The sequence below is a fragment of the Cervus canadensis genome, chromosome 17 (genome assembly GCF_019320065.1).
Source record: "Cervus canadensis isolate Bull #8, Minnesota chromosome 17, ASM1932006v1, whole genome shotgun sequence".
Taxonomy (NCBI): Eukaryota; Metazoa; Chordata; class Mammalia; order Artiodactyla; family Cervidae; genus Cervus; species Cervus canadensis.
The window spans coordinates 11,944,024-11,963,410 of record NC_057402.1 but is presented as its reverse complement, the minus strand read 5'-3'; the positions used below and the strand labels follow the sequence as shown (position 1 = coordinate 11,963,410).

Below are 19,387 nucleotides of genomic sequence, written 5' to 3'. Positions count from 1 at the left end.
GCAAGGTGGACCTGAATGGTGTCCACCATTATGACAGTTCTCCTCCTGGACACTCCCCTGGACACACACACACACACGCACGCACACACACGCACTCACCAGGCTAGGCACAGCCACGTGGCTCGCTCTGGCCAAGGAAATATGCACCGAAGTGACCCATGTCACTCCCAAATAGAACCATTTGATGGCTGGTGGTCGGCTGTCCAGCCTGTCCTCCTATTGCTCAGAAACTGTGGGAGCACGGGGGCACAGACGGCCCCCAAAGCCATCCCAGATCCACTCTTGGAGGGAAACCTGGCTGGGTGGCTGTGAAGAGAGGCTGGGAACCAGGGGGAAAAAAAGAAGATTTTTTTAAAGACTTTTTATTAAGAAGACTTCCAGCTTAGGAGTAGTTCTCAACCAGGGCAATTTTGCCCTCCAGGGGACGTTTAGCAACACCTGAAGGTATTTTTGATTGTCACACTGGGGCAGGTGCGCCTGGCATGTAGAAGGCAGAGGACATGCCTTCTACAATGCTAGGACAGCCCCTGAAACAGAACCATCTGGCCACGGTGCTGAGAATATGAGAGATGCCGAGATGCAGAGGACCAGCGCTTAGCGCCACCAGGGAGGCCACATCCCAGGGAGGCCCCCAGCCCTGGAGAGTCACTCGGGCCCAGAGTGGACTCTGAATGAGTTATAAATAAACCTGTTGTCGCCAACCTCTCCAGAGGCTTGTTACTGCAGCCTAGCCAGGCCCATCCTGACGGACAAACACTCCTTGAGGAAATAGGGCCTGTGTCCTCTATCTGCACCCCAGATTCCTAGCACAGGCATTTGGAGGTGCCGTACACAAGGGCTGGGGGAGTAGCGCAAGCCCCTCCTTCCATCACACTCTCCCAAGAGAGACCCTGTAGCTGTAAAAACACCCAGACCTGACCTAACTCTGAGTCTGCACAAGCTGGTCCTGCTATGAAACGCCTGTCCTTGGGCAAACTCCTGCTCGTCCATCAGGAGCAGCTCAAACATCACACACGCTGAAAGGCTGTTCCCGGCCCCTTCCCTGGACAGAAACGACGGCCTTTTGGCCACAAGGCCATGGACACTTAAGGCCACCCTGTGCTCAGTCTGGGGCCATGAGCCCCTGAAATCTGAGAGTCTGTTCTTTATTCCAGCTGCCCCTGCCCACCACTGGCCCCTCCCCCACACACCTGGCAGGTGCTCACAAGCACTTCCCGAATGAGGGTACTAGCCTCCACTCCATCCCTGAGCACCGCTGCCTGTCTGCTTCCAAGGCTGCAGCCTGGTTCACTCGCCGATGGTTTCATAATTTGGATTTCCCTTCTCTTAGCAGCGCCAGAAACTGAAATGGCCCAATACAAAGGCAACAAACGAAGAGAATTTTTCAGCCAGGACAAACATTGGAATTGTTTGGACAGCTCCAAGAAAGAACCAGATAAACTGAAAGCTAGCATATGTCTTTTTGCTTGGGGTGCAGTGGGGGGGGGGGGGGCAGTGGTAAGGGGGAGTGTAAAACCCTTGTCAAGACTGGACAGTCAGCTACTCCAGTAACTGAAGCCCTTCCCCATAGAGGTGTCCCACCTGGAGGAGGCGGGAGGGCCAGAGGGTCCTCACAGAGGCATGAGTCAGCATACTCTTTCAGACCTAGAACAAGCCCACGGGATCCCCAGAAGTGGCTTTTCCTCGTGAACCCAGGATGTGGGCAAGAGGCAGGGTTAGTGACTCACTTTCCCGCGCCTCCAGAAAGAAAGCAGAACCACCCGGGCCCAAAGGCCTTTGCTACGGAGACACCCGCAACAGTACGGAGGCCAAGACACTCTAAAAGCCCACTCCTCAACTTGCAGGGTCGGGAAATTGAGGCAGGGGCGGAGACGACCCAAGAATGTGCCCCGCTGCCTCTGAACCATCATTGCTTCAGATTGGAAATGGCCCTGACTTTTCATCTGAAAACAAATGTTGAAATTCCCTAATGGCGCTTGACACACCTCCACTTTTCAGTATAAAAATCCTCTACTTGAAATTCTTTTCAGATCTTTGACTACCCCTTTGCACGTGGGTGCTATAATTTTTCCTTATCATAATCAGGGAGGGGCCCTAAATTGCAGGCAGGAGGGTGTTACCAGGAACAGGAGACCCACAGGGGCATCAGGAAGGGTTGGTTCCAGTGCCTTCCGCCACCCCCAGCTCTGGGCCTCAGTCACTTGCCTTGGGGCTAATAATGACTCAGTCGGTTCTCTTCTGAGCAGTTTCTTATTTCCAAGAATGCAAAGCCATTTTAACATCAGCCCAGTGATCAAGGTAAGCTCCAGCAGGAAGGGAGGCAGGAATCCCTGCGTCATATTTCTGTCCTTTGGACCCACTGGGGGAGGGAGAAGCCTGTCCAAGGTCTGGATTGTTTTCAGCAACTCTCCTCAAGGTACCACACATGCTCAAAATAACTGCACAAGCTTGTGCCAGACCTGCTTCTGGGATGCCGACACTCTTTTAAAGGCTGCATTCCACAGCAGATTAAGTATCTCCATCTACCCAGATCCTGCTGCTAGTATTCCCTTACCACTGAAAGCTCCCTCCAGGTCTGAGGGCTGGAATCCAAGACCAAGAGAAGGGTTCTTTGAGCCACCTTCTGTGGCTGGGGGTGGGGTGGGGTGGGGTGGGGAGGACGGGGAGGTATCTGTGCCCTGTGCTGTCCTGAGTTCCCAGTCATCAAACATTTGCTGACCTTCTCCACCCAGCTCTGGGCTGGCCTGGGAACAGACGTCCCCCGCAAGCCACGAGCCCTGCCTAGAGAGGCTGGGAGCCAGCCACAGGGCCCTTGAACAGAGCAAGCCTCTGGGGGACGGCAGTGACAGGGGAAGGTTTCTGAAGACTGCCGCTTGAACTGAGCTCCAGGCGCAAACAGGGGGGCGGCCGCAAAGCACCAGCACCCGCGAGGGCAACGCCAGGGCCTCTGGGCACTGGGTTCCCTGGGCCCCTCTGCCACAAGCACCAAGGCTGCTCTCACATCAAAGCAAAGGTGAGGTTGGCCCCACTCCCAATCACTGAAAACTTAAACCACAGCACCTGAATCAAACATCTTCCCAACCTCTATCTACTTGCAGGATGGGGAGTGGGAAAGCAGGCCCTGGGAATCAAACACCAACCTTATCCACGGGTCTGTGACTAAGGGTAGGGAGTCAGAGCCTGGCTCTGACCTTGACCCAGTCCCTCCCAACAGGAGGTTCCGGAAAAGGCAGTGCATTGGAACACTGTATTCATTTCCCATTACTGTTGTAACAAATTACAACAAAGTACCTCTGAAAACAACACAAGTGTGTTCTCTTGCAGCTCTGAAGGTCAGGGGTCTAAAATGGGTCAGCAGCTGAGCCATGTTCCTTCCTGAGGCTTGGGGAGAAATCACGCCTTTGGGTTTGAGTTTGCTTTTTTCCAGATCTAGAGGCTGTCTGCATTCTTTGGCTTGTGGCCACATCATTCTGACCTCTGCTTCCATTGTCACATCTCCCTCTGACCCTCCTCTTATAAGGACCCATGAGATTACACTGGGCCCTCCCAGATAATCCAGGATTCTCTCCCATCTCAAAGTCCCTCTGCAACATAAGGGACCATATTCACAGGTTCTGAGGACACCTGGAGGTAGCAAGACATTATTCTGTCTATCCCAACATCAAGGCTCTTGCAGCTCTGCCATCCCCTGCATCTCAGACACCCCCTCAAAGTCTCCATGTGTGGGCTGTGGCTAATTGAGATTTGTCCAGAGGTTCACTGGGGGCCTCGACAGTCACCAAGGGGGAAACTGGAGCTTAGCCCCTACGCTGCCCACAGGACTCTAAAGGGGGCACTGGTATAACCAAACACCGATACAGGGGTTCTTGATGGGAAAAAGGCCCAGGCCCTGGGTGTCAGAGACCTCAAGCCCCAGGCCTGGAAGTCTTAGCTGTATAAACTGGGGGAAGGGATGACATTCCTGACCCTGGGGTCCACCTCTAGGCCTAAGAGAGGTGCTCAAATCACCGAGGCTTTCCTACCCCCAACTCCAAGGCCACCTGGCTCCACTGAAGGCCACAGCTCCAAGCTGCCAAGAAATGCCTCGGCAGACAGAAGCTGGAACTGGAGCCTAGCACCCAGGCACACCGGGGCCAGCAGGGGCCTGCCCAGCCCCCATTTACAGGCCCCAGGGGTACCAGGGGTACCTTCAGATGCCCTGATCACCCAACTCTAGAAAGAGGAAGGGGCTTCATCTGGGGTCTCTGAGACCCTCAGATTTCAGGGAAGGCTCCAAGGGCTTGGACACAACACAAAGGACTGACCACATGAGTAAATCCTGAGCCCCTCACTCCCCACTCAGGGGAAAGGGGGGTGGGGGGAGAGGCAGGGGAAGAGGTGGGGGCCAGGAGGGGCCTAAGAGATGCCCAACAACGGCCGCTGAGCGTAACTTTCAAAGGCTGCACGAGGGGGGTATGACTGTCCTGTTTTTTTCAAGCGCGGACATTTAAAGAGGTCAAGAAACTCACCCAAAACATTATGCTAAGTGAAAAAAAGTCAGAGAGAGAGAGACAAATACTGCATAGTATCACTTCTGAGTGGAAACTTGGAAAAAAAAAAAATCAAACTCAAAGAAACAGAGAATAGAAAAATGCTTGCCAGGGGCTGGCAGGATGAGGCAAATGGGGCAAGGTTGGTAAAAGAGAAAAAGTGTCAGCTAAAAGAAAACGGCCTGAGGATCTAATGAATAATACGGTGACGGCAGTTGACAGCCCTGTACCATATGACTGAAACCTGCCGAGAGTAGCACTTAATCGCTTTCACCCAGGAAAGGAAGAGGGGGAGTAAATAAATATGTGAGGGAACAGACCCGATCAATCCTTCCACAGTGCGCACACACGCTGAGTCATCACACCAGAGACTTCAACTACATCACGATTTCTACTCTGGGTTTTGTTGGGTTTTTTGTTGTTTTTTTTTTCCAGGTCATATCGCCTTTTTAAAAATATATTAGAATTTTATTTGTCAACTATACCTCAATAAAGATGAAAAAAATACATATATATTAAAAAGAAAGAAAGAAAAGGAACTCACCCAAAGACCCATAGGAAATCAGCCACAGCGGAACCACAGTCTCAAGTCTGGTCTGTCAGCAAAGACCATACCCGTCCAGTGACCTATGAGGGTGGGGTCCAGCCGGGTCTGTCAGGGGTGAAGCTGCTGGGATTTCCGGGGAAGGACTTGTTCTGGACAGACCTGCCTCTCAACTGCCCCCCACTGCCCAGCCACTGCCCCAAGTCTGAGCTGCAGTCCCTCCACAGACCCCTGACCCCCAAGAGGCTGGAGGAGGGAGTGCCATCTCCCCTGAGAGGCCCGCGGGTCAACAGCCCAGAAGGGGCTTCCTGGGGAGCCGTGACTGGCCACAGGCATCCCGAGACCTCTGCGCAGTGGCGACCCAACACGCCTGGGTCCCCCGAGGCCCAGAAGCAAGGGGAGGCCTGCTTTCCCCTTGACGCCACCTTCTGACCACAGGTCAGCTCAAAGCCACACTTCCCGAGCAGGAGGAAGCCGGTTTAGGCTCAGCTGTAGAAGGGGCGTCCAGCCCCCCAAGGAAGGCTGTCCAGGCAGGTAGGGAGGTGGTGACTGCCCAGGGGTGGGAGAGATTCGAGCAGAGGTCGGATGCCAGAGTCATGGAAGGGAGACAGGTTCACAGGGGAGGGGACGGGCTAACGTCTCAGGAGGGCTTCCCCATCTCTAAGCATTTCTGACCCCCATGAGAAGAAGCAATCGGTCCTCTGGGCCTCCCAGGGAGGAGAGGACAGGCCTGGGGCCTCAGAGGACCCCAGCACTGAAAGCTGAAGCCCCAGAGCCTCCTCCCAGACGGCAGGCATGCACCACACCTCCTTCCTGCCCGGCATCCCACCCAGCCAGGCGCTGCAGCTGGCAACCATAGCAACAGGCCCCAAACAGCCCAAGAAATCCCTCAGTCAGCCCCACGCAGAGTGTCACGGCAGCGGCCAACCCGAGGCTAAGGGGAGCCAGGCCCAGGCAGAAGTAAAAACACCAAAAAGAGGAAGCCCCATCTGGCCAGAGGAGAAGAAGGCTTCTGGGTCGGCAAAGGGCAGCCTCCCGACCCCAGACACAGGCCTCGGTCCTGAGGGCCACCAGGACCACCGGCCACGGACCCGCCGACCCTGCCCACCCCCAGGGGTCTGGCCTGTGACCCTCTACACCTAGGCTGTGTCTCATCCCTGCCCCCCAGCATTCAAGACCTCCGCAGCAGGTGCCCACTCCTCACCACCCCATCCGCTCCCAGCACAGCTGGCTCCATGCCCTCCCCACCACCTGCCCTCGCTGTCAGCCCCCTCGTGTGAACACCCCGCCCCTTGCCCACCATCCACAGCAGCGGAAGCCTCTTGCCTCGCACGGCCCCCCTCAGAGGGCAGCCCATGAGGAACGTGGCCGAGGAGCCTGCAGAGTCAAACCCCGACTAGAAGGGCCAGTACACCGTGGCTTCTCCTGACCTGGGTGCCCCCGGAACTAAAGACCCTGCATACAACCCACCCTGCTCCAACCCTGGCGGGGAGGCTTGGGGTGGCGGGGGGGCCCCTACCTCCCTGACTCAGGATGTTAACCCGCTGGACGATTCTCCAGGGATGACCTTAATTTGCAGGGTAAGAACTCAAGATAGAGAAGAACGGGTCCAAGCTGCAGGAAGTGGGGAGACGAAGCCTCTTCTTAGCCAAGATTTTTCTTAAACTAAATTCCTCCTGATGGTTGCTTTCTCAAGAACCACCTTTACACCCGAGGCCACCTTTTACTCATTCGTTTATTTCATGCCTGTTTCTTGAGCCCCTACCGAGTGCCCAGCATGCTGGACACATCACAGTGAGGACAACAGAAATGGCTCCTGTCTTCAAGGAGCTTCCAGCACAGAAGGGAGGGTGAACAAGAAAACCGCAGAATCAAATACAACGAGGTATGACATGTTCTGAAAGGAAGGCTCCAGGGACCGACAGAGAAGTGGGGGGGACTATGCTGAGGTCAAAAGGCCAAGGAGCAGCCAGACGTGGGGGGTAGGAAGCCTGTGAGGCAGCAGGAATAGCACATGCAAAGGTCCTGAGGTTGCAAGGAATTTGGAGCAGCTAAAGAACTCAGCAAAGATCATGGAGGCTGATCATGGGTGAGGAGCGAGAAGGGCAGGAGGCATGTCTGGGGCCCTGAGGGCCTGCTTCTGTGCCATTTGTTTCCCTGGTCCAAGAAATCCTCGCTTTGTTTAAGCTCTTCGCAATTGGGTTTTCCCGTCACTTGCATCCACGAGAATCCTGGCTCCTACAATATCCAAACCAAAGCATCATATTCTATCACCTTCTCCGACAACCTGGGCCTCAATCTTGGAAGCAAACACTGCCACCCATCCAGCTGCCCAGCCCAGAGTCTGCAGCAGACTCCACTTCTCTCCCATCGGTCACCAAAGAAAGGTTTCATTTGGGTCTCCAGGCAGCCAAGGGCTGGGGGTCCCCCTCCCAGGGAGGTAGGCGACTGCATGACAGAAGGAGGGGCCAGGAAGAGAATCGCAGATGGTCTCTTGGCTGAGGGAAAAAGAGAACCCCCATCAACACTGGCTGGCTGATTGCATATAATTATGAAGGAAAAACGCTCTTTAAAATTAGCTTCCCAAATGCGAATGTAATTTCAAGTGTCCCTTGCAGTGTGATTATAGCGTCAACCGAGGAATGTTTTATCGCTGGCACAGACCAGGCAGGCCCCTGCAGGCAAAAAATAACAAAGCCAACCCGGGCACCAGCGTGAAGCAGCTCCCCGAGAAGGGCCCGCAGCTGCCCAGGGGAAGCACCAGCCCAGGAAACCCAGCCCAGAACCAGCCTGGCTCCCCTCCGCAGCTGGCTCAGGGCCTTTCCCAAGAAAGCCAGAGGCACATCTTTCGTCTTTCTCTGTCTTTAGAGTCTTTGGTGTTCAGACTCAAATCCCAGGAAGAGCCAGTTCATAATAACAAGGACGGCTTCAGTCTCTGTATGCCTCCTAGAGCCAGGTGTTGTACTCTGGGCCTCAGTTTTCCCATCTGTAAATCGGGCATGATGATGGAGTTTAACCCACAGCATGCTGGGGACTGAATGACGACCCGGGAGCCAGTCAACAGGTATCCGCCTCCCATTAAGCCTCAGAACAGCACTGCTGGCTCTGCAGACGTGGAACCTGACCTCAAAAGGCTACACGAGCCATCTGGCTAGTGGGAGAGGAGCAGGGATGCACACCCAGCTAGGCTTGGGTCCGAACTCCACACTCTTGGCCCCCTGGGGGCTCAGCTGGCCTTGGGAGGCTGCGGCAGAGAAGGGGCCACTCAGAGCTTCTCAGCGTGCCCTCCTGGCATAGCTGCCAGGCCTGTATGCACGGTGACCTCAGCCTGCAGCCCGGCCCTCCCCATCCTCAGCCCACGACCCTCTCGGGGACTCAGGGTTTTAAAACACTGCAGCCTCTGACGGAAGGGCTGACCCCCACTATTCCCCTCTCCCCTCAGGATCCTTCTAGCCCTGGGCCCTCTGCCTCTGAGGGGCCTTCCCATTTTATACACGAGAACCTAGGTCCGGAACTGAGAGGGACTTGAGGTCACACGGAGGTCTCACCCAGGATGAGCCCGGCACTGGGGGGTAGGGGTATCACACCCTGGCCTCCCCAGTCTGCACTGGCACCCAAGGAAGGGAAAGGCTGTGTCAGCCCCATTTCAAAGATGAGAAAATCGAGGTCTGCGGAAGAATAAAGGGACAGGTTCAGGGTCTCCATCAAGGGAACAGGAGAGCCATGACCCCCAGGCCAGAGAACCAGTCACGTGAAGTGCCCACAAGCACACTGCCACGTGGGCCTCGACTGTATGTGTGAGGGCAGGGAGCCCCCAGAGGGGCCACCAGGGCAGGCCAGACCCACACCTGGTGGCCGGGTGGCCACAAAGCCAGCCTAGTGGTGGTTCTCACTGGAAGCGATTTTGTCCCCGGGGGACATGTGCCCACGCCTGGAGACATCTCTGGTTGTCATAATGGAAGGGGTAGCACCCAGTGGGTGGAAGCCAAGAACACCGCTACATCCCATGACGCACCGGACAGCCCCTAACAAGCAGAGGATCTGGCCTGAAATGTCAACCGCGCCAAGGCTGAGGAGCCCTGAGCTACAGAAATCTGAGAACAAGGATTTGGATCTGCCTGGACATGGGGTTGGGTCAAAACAACAAGACTTTCAAATAAATAAATATGTACGGGTATATTTTTCAATTGTTGTGCTCGCTTCGGCAGCACATATACTAAAAAAAAACAAAAACTTTTCAATTGTTAAGTCGTGTCCAGCTCTTTGTGACTCCATGGACTACAGCACAACAGGCTTTCCTGTCCTCCGCTATCTCCCAGAGTTTGCTCAAGGTCTTGTCCATTGAGTCAGTGATGCTATCTAACCATCTCATCCTCTGCCACCCTCTTCTCTGGCCCTCAGTCTCTCTCAGGGTCTTTTCCAATGAGTCGGCTCTTCGCATCAGGTGGCCAACATACTGGAGCTTCAGCTTCAGCGTCAGTCCTTCCGATGAATATTCAGGGTTGATTTCCTTTAGGACTGACTGGTTTGATCTCCTTTCAGTCCAAATACACAAATGTAAATATGGTTATAGGTATGCATACGTGTTTGCTTGCGTTTGCTGAAATATCCTGGAAACAAAAAACTAGAAACAATTCCAAGAGACAAGCTAGGGCTGAAAGGGCACGGCTAGGACCAGACCTTTTCACTTGCCTCTCGATTTGAATTGTGGCTATACTGTCTATTCCCGTACATTTATATTCTCTGAAGATATAAAAATGACACATCCCTGCAGGTCCTCCAGGCGAGCTGGCCTCCACCTGCCCAGCTCACACGCCTGCTGGGCTCCGAGAGTCCTCAGGACAAGCCCAACTGCCACAGGGGGCTCACCGAGGCACCCGGCCTCCACTCAAGCGCACCCCAAACGCCAAGTCCGGATGGACTGGACTGCACTGGGTTCCTGGGACGCTCCGTCCAGAATCCATGGCCTCGCTTCATCCCTCCCAGGGGGAGGGTCTGGGGGGATCACCCAGCTCTCACACTGGGACAGAGGCCACTTAACCTCAGCGAGGGCCTCCTTGTTTCTTGTCTAAGGGCCTGGGGGGGCCCCTCATCCCTCCACTGCCCGGTGGGTGGGGGTGGGGGATGGGGAGCTGCCAGGCAAGGGGCTGAGGCAGACAGAGGAAGGGAGCTGCCCTGCAGCCACTGAGAACAAGAAAGAAAGGAAACAAGTAGAAGGGCTGTATCAGCTCCGTGCCTACAGCTCAGAAGGCTGAGAGGGACGTCCCTCCACCCTGCACACCACCCCTCCCCTAAACCAACAAGAGGCTGTCAGACAGGCTCGGCTTCAAGGACTCCGTTTAAAAAGCCACCGTTTCATCATCAAGAGCCTGCCGTGTGCTAAGTACCATCCACGAGCCTCTCATCCCCCTGCTGGCCCTGCAAGTGGGGAGCTCTCACCAACCCGAGTGAAGCTCAGAGATGTGCGGTGACCTCCCAGAGGGGCAGCCAGGCTCCGTGGGTGCGGGGGCACCTCCAGGGTCTAGCCTGTACGCCTGCACGGCCATACATACCTGCCACTCAGAGAGCGGAGAACCAGGGGTGCTCCCTCCCCTGCACCCCATCTCAGTGCGGTCCAGATGCTCAGCCCAGCCTCCAGGGGCTCCCTGCAGCCCCCCTCTGTCCCCACCCCGACACATCCTGAGGCCCTGTGTGAGAACCCTTGATCTTAGAGCATCACACCTTCCCACGTGCCAGCTCCCTACCCGATTTCCTTAAGTCCACTCTCATCTGTCCACTGCGCTTGCCCGGACCCTCAAAGGTCACCTGCAGGGTGAAGCCTTCCTGGTCTTCCTAGATGGAGAAAGCTGTCCCCCCCCACCACCACCGTTCCAAACTTGAACATGACTAGTCTAACCCTTCAACGCTCCCATCTGCCCCACCCAAGTGAGCTCCGGTGCTCCCAGCTCTGAGGATGGGCTCTGACCCAGACCCATAGCACCACCTGTTAACCCCACCCCCACAATAAGAACACCATCTACCTCCTGTTGTTAAGGACCTGTGATGGGGTATTGCTGATATTTATAAATAAATAAATGTGCCCAGCAGTGAACAACGGGGCTTTACACCCATTACTTCAACTGACACGCCAGCCGTGAAGGTTAAAAAGTGCTCTGCTTATCCAACAGATGGAGAAATTGAGGCTCAGAGAAGCTCAACAACTTGCTCCAAATTACAGAACTGGACAGTGCGAGAAGCAGCTTGAAGTCGAGGTCCCTCCTTCCCAGAGCCTACTTTGGGCATTTTGTTATTTAGTTGGAGGGAGAGAAGACCAGGCTGCCCCCAAGCACACAGGGGGGGTCCCTGGGAGCACCCAGCCAGGAGGAGAGCCTGCTCCAGGACACAGTCACACATGCAGGCGGTCACCCACGTGAGGACTGAGCGCAGCCCAGGGGCGCTGGGAACGACGCTTTGCAGCTGACATTTAACATCCTCAAGGATGATGTGCACAGACAGCCTCAACACCTTGGCCTGGAGCTCGGAACACTTGCCAAGGCTTTTAAAGGGGTCATCGATGTTCAAGGACTATTTTGTGGGGTGATTTGATGGGCGCCTTCCCTCTCACATAAATAAAAGTCAAACTGCACCCCATGCATGGCCTGAGCAGCCCTGAAGAATATGGCCCCCGCCTCCCTCCCTATCGTTCCCTCCCTTACAAGGCACAAACCTGGCTCTGGCCAGCCCTCCTCCCCGCTGCCCTGAGGCACCCCAGGGCCTTTGCACTTGCTTCTCCCCCGGCCTGAGATGCTCCGGCCTCACTGCAGCTATTATAACTCCTCTCTGATCAGTCACGTCACAGGAGGAGTCTCTCTTTTAGAAAGGCCCTCTCTGACCACTCTGGGGACAGTCCCCAGACCCCTTTGCGTCACTGCTCTCACTTCATTTCCTGTTCCCCCTGGACTTACCCCCTTTAACTCACTGGTTGATATGTCTGTTACCCACACAGACCTCCCCCCACAGACCAGAGCTCATCGGATGGGGTCCTGTCCACCCTGGCCACAGACGGATTCGCACACTAGCGAACAAACACTTGACTTGGGGGCAGGGAGGGGGGACCACAGGAGCTGTCCTGGGGAATATACACAGAAGCAGACCGACAACAGGGAACGTGGCCTGGAAGCGCTCTGGAAATGACCGGTCCCCAGCAGTGCGGGGGCCGGGGCGGGGGTGGCAAGAGCTACAGCCTGATTCACTCTGGCTTCCCCTGGGACACCCCGAGGGCTCGCCCAGGTGGAACGGTCAAGAACTTGGGGCTTCTCTGCTCTAAGCTTGTCTTTTTCCAGCTGAGAAAAGTGAAGCTCATCAGGTGGGGGGCAGGGCTGCCACAGGTAACACCAGGCTCCCAAAGGGGCCCAGACTCCCCCCACCCACACCCTGCAGTCCTGCCTGCAGGGCTCCCCGGGTCAGCCAGCCACACCAGCCTCCTCTCCTTACACGGACGCTGCATTCCCAGAGGACCAGGCCTCAGAACTCCTGGCTTGAGCTGGACATAAAGTGGGCACTCATAAAGGATGGATGAAGGATGGACTTTCTTTCCTTAGGGAGTCCGCTCCAGACTGAGCACCCTGAGGGCCCCCAAGCTAGGGCATGACTCTGCCACCCCTCACCCCGCCAAGCACAGCACAGCTGGGACCTCCTGGGTCCTAAAGAAGGGTCCATGGCCTGCCCGGTTGATGCTAAGGCCAGATCATACACTCATCTGCACAAGGGTTCCCAGTCCATGACCTCTCCCGGTATCTGCATCCTTTGCAAGGACTCTGCTGCTCTGACCAGGCCAATGGAGTGGCATTCATATCACTGTCCCCATTTCACAGATGAGAAGCCAAGGGTCACACCATTAAGCTCTCTGTAGAAAGTCACAGAGTGGATACTGGACCACGTTGTGTCTCCTAAAATGTCTTCTCTGATGTCAAGGGCAAAGTGTTAAGTCAAACGAAGACAAAAGGTTTCTTTCTGGCAAGACATCAGGATTTTTCATACGCTCTTGTGTACTTTAAATCTCCAGGTATTCGATGCTCCAGAAATTCACGTGACCACAGAATTGCTCCCTGGAGGATGAACTTGTAGAAACCATGTTCTAAAGGACACCTACATACCATCTCTCCTGAAAATCTAGGCCAAAGGTGTGGAACAAGGAGCTATCACCTGGGACCCATAGGACCTCTGCTTCAGAAAACCTGCGGCCTTCTCTGAATTTTGGTGGATATATATTAGCGCATAATGCAAAGTGGTTTCTTCAGAATAGGCTCTATGGCTTTCATCAGAAACTCAAAATTCTGCACAACATCCAACAAAAGTTAAGAAGCAACCGTTTTACAGAAACAGGTTTATGTGACAGCCTCAATCAAAAAAAAAAAAAAGGTTAAGTTCACTTTCTCACCCCTTGAACCTGGCAGGGCCTTGAGCCTTGTTTTGGTCAACAGACCATGGTGGAGAGACCATGCCTCCAGGGGCCTTGGAAGCGCCCACTGTCTTGGACCCCTGCCCCCCAGAGCACACCCAGGCAGCCTGCCAGGGGATCAGACACACGTGGCCAGGTCACCCCCATCGCCCTGGCTGACCAGAGGCCAAGCCCCAGGAGCAGAGACCCTGAATGACCGGCCGCTGACCGCAGACACACGAGGGAGCCTGGCCCAAACCACCACCCCACCGCGCAGTGGGCGCGCAGTGGTTACGCTGGGGACGCTCTGTTATTCAATGATAACTGATAAGATTCTTACGCGTAATGGAATTGATAAAAATCTTAACTACACATACGAAGTAGGAAGGCAACTGCATTCACAATGATATCCAACGCATTATTATCTACACCAGCAAGAAAACTGGAAATAATCTAAATAGTCAATCATAAGATTACAGCTCAATATATCACAGCATAGACGCCCAACAGAGCTATCACGAAGCAATGAAAAAGGATCATCCTCTATTGTACTTTACTTTCAGGTGTGATAGCATCACCGGGATTAAGTTTTAAGTCCCTATCTTTTTTTCTAGCAGGGTTGGGGTAGAGTAGATGGTGGTGAGCTGACACTTTTATCATCTTTTAAGATATTTGATGTGTGAAAAGGAAAATGAAACTATAAATATATTATCATATGGATTATGAAAGTCCTTAGCTTTTAAAGATCATACTGAATTATTTACATAAGAAATATGTCTGAGATTTTTCTCCAAAATAATAATAAATAAAACAAGAGAAGTCATAACTTATGGTTAATACTTGGTATGGGGGGGTCATTTTATTATTCTTTTACATATGTTGGAAATGCTCATAATAAAAGTTCATAAAATTTTTTTAAAGATCACTCTAAAGACTGTAGCAACATGGAATCTGTTTATACTATAAGGCTGCCCTGCAGAAAGCAAAAATCAAAATGCTACCCACACAATGTTCTCAACTCTGCAACTTTAGATACAAAAAGGAACTAGAGATGGTTGGGTTAGGAGTAGAGGAATGATCTGTCTCTTCAAATTTTGCTTTCATGATATTACATGGTCTTTACAGAGGACCAAAAATTCCAAGAAAAAAAGATGACATGCTTTCATTTCCTTCAGCTGGGGCTCAGCATGAGTGAGGGGCTGGCTGGTGGGGAGCCCTTCCCAGCAGCATGTGGGGCTGGGAAGGGGGAGGGCTCTGCGGAAAGACACAGGAGAAAACCCAGATTCAGCAGGGCCGTCGAGGGGACCCTCACCTGCTCTCAATGTGCCCCAGCAAGAGTGCTGGGCTGGGGGATTTATCATCCAAGAGAGGTCCTTCCCAGTTTAAGGGACCATATCAGATACCCCTTTCTTTGACCAGTTTTGAGGTCAGATATGATTTTCAGCTCTCTATTTATCTACCAGGAGAAAAAAAAAATTATTTGGAGAAGAGAAGAAATTATTTATAATCAGATCCCCCATTATGTGTCAAAGACCACCTCCATCAACTCAGCTGTCACCGCCTCTGATCCCCCAAACTGCCCAATTAGATGCGCACCCATTTTACAGATAAGAAAAGGGAGGCCCGTCACCTGCCCAGGTCAGTCATGCCCTGGGCACTGGGACTGGGTTCAGAAGCCAGCTGGTGGGCTTGGCCCAGCACACCTGTCGGCTTCCTTCCCCGGTAGCATCTGCACTATGGGCCACATGTACGCAGACGGGGCAGGACCCCAGCCTCAGGTGGATGTACCCCTGTGCAACGCCTGCCAGGAGGGGTGCTGCTGGCTTGGTGTTTGTGTTCCCCACAAAATTCATGTTAAAGCCCTAACCCCCAACGTGAGGCTACAATAAGTCCCCTACAGGCAAACTTTCAAGTTGCGAATCTTCTAAGATGCAAACTTGTTCCATCAGCGTCGGTGTGAGTAAAACTGCAGCTTGCCCTCTGTCTTCTATGGCTGACGATTCTTCAGCTCTCCCGTCTTCCTCCTCCCCTCCCCACTCCAGTCACATTAAGCGTAGGAAAGCATGGATAATGGATCATCTCTGTTTCAGAAACAAAAACGGGGGCTGTGCGTGTGTGTGTGCACGCATAAACATGGGCTTGTATAGACACAACACACATCTCAGAGGACAGGCGAGAACAAGGCAATGTGGCTGCCTCGAGGGCCTGGGGTGAAGTCTAAGGGAGACCAGCTTTCCACAGCAAGCTCTTTGGTGTGGTTTAAATTTTGATCAGGTTCGTTACTCCTTTGTAATAAGAGTGTTTTAGTGGTATTCACAAGTCAGATGCGAACCTGCCCAAGAGAGACTGCAGAATTTCATGCAGATGACTGACCTTCTCAGCTTAGTTTGTTTCCAAGTGCTGTTTTTATCAGCTGATAAACTGAAGTGACCCCTCCTCGCTGCCTCGCGTAACAAACCTGCCGAGCTGACAGCTCGGGCCAGCGGTCCTGCCAGCTAAACCGGACGCTTCGGGTCACAAATTTGCTCGCCGCGGCCTCTGAGCTGGGGGCCCGCAGAAGGGGACTCTGGTGAAGGCCGCACAGCTCATAGTGAGAATGAATGAGATCTGAGCTTCCTGACCCCGCTCCCTCCTCACACAGCCTCAGAAAGCCCTGCTGACAAAGGTCAGGCCAGGCCTGCAGCCCACGGTGGCCAGGGCAAAGGGGAGGGCCGGGGACAGCCCTCTTTCCACTGTTTTCCCACCCACATCACCGCTATCTACCTGCCACCAAAGGCTATGCCCCGAAAAAGAACCACCGGCCCATGAGAGTCCGGCAACGGCCAAGAAGAGCGGCTGGCGGGCCCTGACAAAGGCTCTGAGCAGGGTGGCTGCTGGCTTCTCAAGGGTCCTTTGAGAAAGGAACCATGTGGGACCAAAACCAGACCCTAACCAGACCCCCTCTCCCAGCACCTGAGCCTTCTCCCCATCTCTGGCCCAGCCCCTTCACCGGGGGCCTCGGGACTGAAGGGCCTGGGTGTGGGACCACCAGCCAGTCACCAGTCACCCCCTCTGCTTCCCTGTGGACTCCTCCGGCCAGGCCTCCCGGGACGTGAAGGGGCCGGCGGGGGGTTCCGCGTCCAGCACTGACGCGCCCCTCTGCAGGAGGACTGACCCCCACCCACCCACTAATTCACAGGCGAAACCCAGCGGGCTCCCCGGTGAGCATGGGACAGGGCCAAACAGCCACAGGGCAATAGCGTGTTTACATAACACAAGACTGTTTCACCCCAAATACTTGGTGTCAAAACCCACAGTTCCTCCCAACGGGACGCGGGGACGCGGACGGGCGGAACAGGGAAGACACCAGCCCTTGCCCTGGCCTCCAGGCAGCTCCGCCCCACACCCCAAACTCCATCCCTCCAGGAAGAGTTACATAAACCCTTCCTCCAGGACGCCCCGGCGTGACCCTGGGCCCAGCACCCTCAGAATCTGCCTGGGTCCGACCGACTGTGGAGATAAACCAGGGATAAGCGGAAGCCAGGGGCCCACTTGCAGGCCGTCACCCCGCTCTTGGGAACAGCGCCCTGACCCTGGAGTCTGGCTGCAAACCCTCCGGCAGGCAAAAAGCCCCGACCCTCCCACCAGCCGGCCCTGGAGCCCAGAACCGGGGAGCACCCCCCCTCCCCTGGCTGCCCAGTGGCCAGCCCGCTGTCTGCAGGGAAGTCCCCAGCTTCTGGTGTGGGCCCACCCTGCCCACATGCTGACCATGGGGTCAGGAACCGGGCACTCCCCGGCCCCCACAGCTGCTTCAGGGACGAGGGTGTGGCCCAGGCTGACCCTTCCGAGGTGGAGGGGAGGCCCCAAAGCCCCCAGCCCGGGTTCCCACCCCAGCCCCACCACCCGCTAGCTGTGACTCTGAGCTGGTTCCTTAACCCCTCGGGGCCTCCACTCCTTCCATTAGGAAACAGGGGCACTCCAAGCCCCCACCCCCAAGGGGTGTAATGTAGATTAAAGGTGATACCACACGAGGACCTCGGCACTCTGAATAAAGGTCAGCTGTGAGGACCCATCTTGCATCACTTGGGCCTCAGAACGAAGCCACACGAGGGACACTGAGGAGGGAGAGAGACCAGGTCCTAAAGACACCATGAGAGCCCCTGGATCCACTGGACCTGAAGCCGCCTCGGCACGGTGTTCACACTCACAGGAGCCCCTTTACGACTGAACCTGGTTGGCCCTGAGGTTTCTACCGAAACACAAACACTGCTGCGACTCGTAGGAATCAGCCAGAGAGCTGCTTTTCTGCTCAGATCATTAACTTCACCCCAATAACTCTCCACGTCTGCCGGCTGATGGAGAGACAAGAGCCTGGAGGATACGGCTGCCCTGTGGTGTCCTCCACCGATGAAGACAGACTTGCGGGCACCTGGCCAGTCCTCCGGGCTCACCCCCAGGGGAGTCCCCATCCTCCCCCCTCCCCTCAGAACTGTCCGTGTCCCACATGGCCACCCACCCCCCACCCATCCCAGTGGAGCATCTCAGAGAGCTCGCCCCTTTGGCATTCCTGGCAAGGCTGGAGGAAAGACCACCGGGATGGAGGCAGGGGGACACCAACTACCTGGATCTGTGGACCAAAGAATTCATCCTGGTCAAGGAGGGGCCTGCCAACCATGACCCGGAACAGAACAGAACATACTCTGGCCTCGCATTCGACCTGCAGTTCCCTGGAGGCCAAAGGAGGCGCGCTCGTGGACTCCAGGATGAGGGCCCGGCACGTTGTGCTTGAACCTGCAAGGCCTGGTGCTCTGAGCTGCAAATCCTCACCTGCACGGGCCCCTTCTGGCTCCGAGGCATGGGGAACCTGCTGCTCTACGACGGTGAACCTCTGCATCTCAGCAGCAACGGAGGGGTTTCCCTCCATCACCGGGCGACACAGACAGCCTGACTACCGGTCAGGGGAGTGAGAGGCAGCCCTCCCTGCTTCTGGCACAGATGGTCTCTGGCCCAAACAAGAAAGGAGACGCTTGTGTGCTGAGCCCCTCCTGAGCACAGACACCAGGTTGACTCCTCTCAAGCAGGAAATCAAGGCCCAGTTATTGTTATTCTTCTTTAATCACTAAGTCGTGTCCGACTCTTTTCGACCCCATGGACTATAGCACACCTGGCTAACCTGTCCTCCACTATCTCCCTGAGTTTGCTCAAATTCATGTCCATTGAGTCAATGATGCCATCCAACCAGCTCATCCTCTGTCACCCCCTTCTCCTCCTGCCCTCAATCTTTCCCAGCATCAGGGTCTTTTCCAACAAGTCAGCTCTTCCCATCAGGTGGCCAAAATGTTGGAGCTTCAGCTTCAGCATCAGTCCTTCCAATGAATAGTCAGGGTTAATTTCCTTTAAGAAACCAGGGAGGGGCCACCCAAGCAGTAAAAGGCTGTGTCAGCATTCACATCCCATCACTGACCAAGATACACACTGTCCCTGGGACATCATAAGCAATCTAGCATGGCCCCACCTAAGAGGCTTCTGGAACTCAGCTTCCCAGCTTCTTCCCAGACATGAGGACTATTCACACATAAGCTCAAACATAAGGTCCATCAACCTTTAATGGCTGACTAACACGAACAACGGTATTTACCATTTGCCCATCAAGGGCCAGGCTTTGTGCTAAAAAAGACTCAAGCGGCCTCAGCTCACCCAGTCTGTTAAAGTATTCTGCTGCAGGCTGGCACTAAAATTCCCATTTCGGGTATAGAAACGAAAGGCTCAGACAGGTTAAGTGGCTTGGCCCAAAGTCACACAGAGAGAACCCAGCACCTCTGCCTCCAAGTTCTTCAAGTTCCTTCACAAGCATCTCCCACTTCTGAAGCCAAGGATTGGCTCCAAAAAGAATGCTCCCAAGAGCCTTCCAGGGCT

At 54.7% G+C, this 19,387-nt stretch overlaps 1 protein-coding gene across 4 annotated transcripts in view; it reads right to left on the bottom strand.

The window, feature by feature from the left end:
- The window catches only part of ITPK1 (inositol-tetrakisphosphate 1-kinase), a 155,343-nt gene that overhangs the window by 122,066 nt on the left and 13,890 nt on the right, over nucleotides 1-19,387 (bottom strand). The window contains exon 1 of one of the 4 annotated variants that reach the window (XM_043489526.1): nucleotides 9,873-9,877. The exons of the other annotated variants lie outside the window; for them this stretch is intronic. The gene's annotated coding sequence lies outside the window, so the exon portion shown is untranslated. Of the gene's footprint in view, nucleotides 1-9,872; nucleotides 9,878-19,387 lie in introns of those variants that run through there. 4 annotated transcript variants of the gene reach the window in all.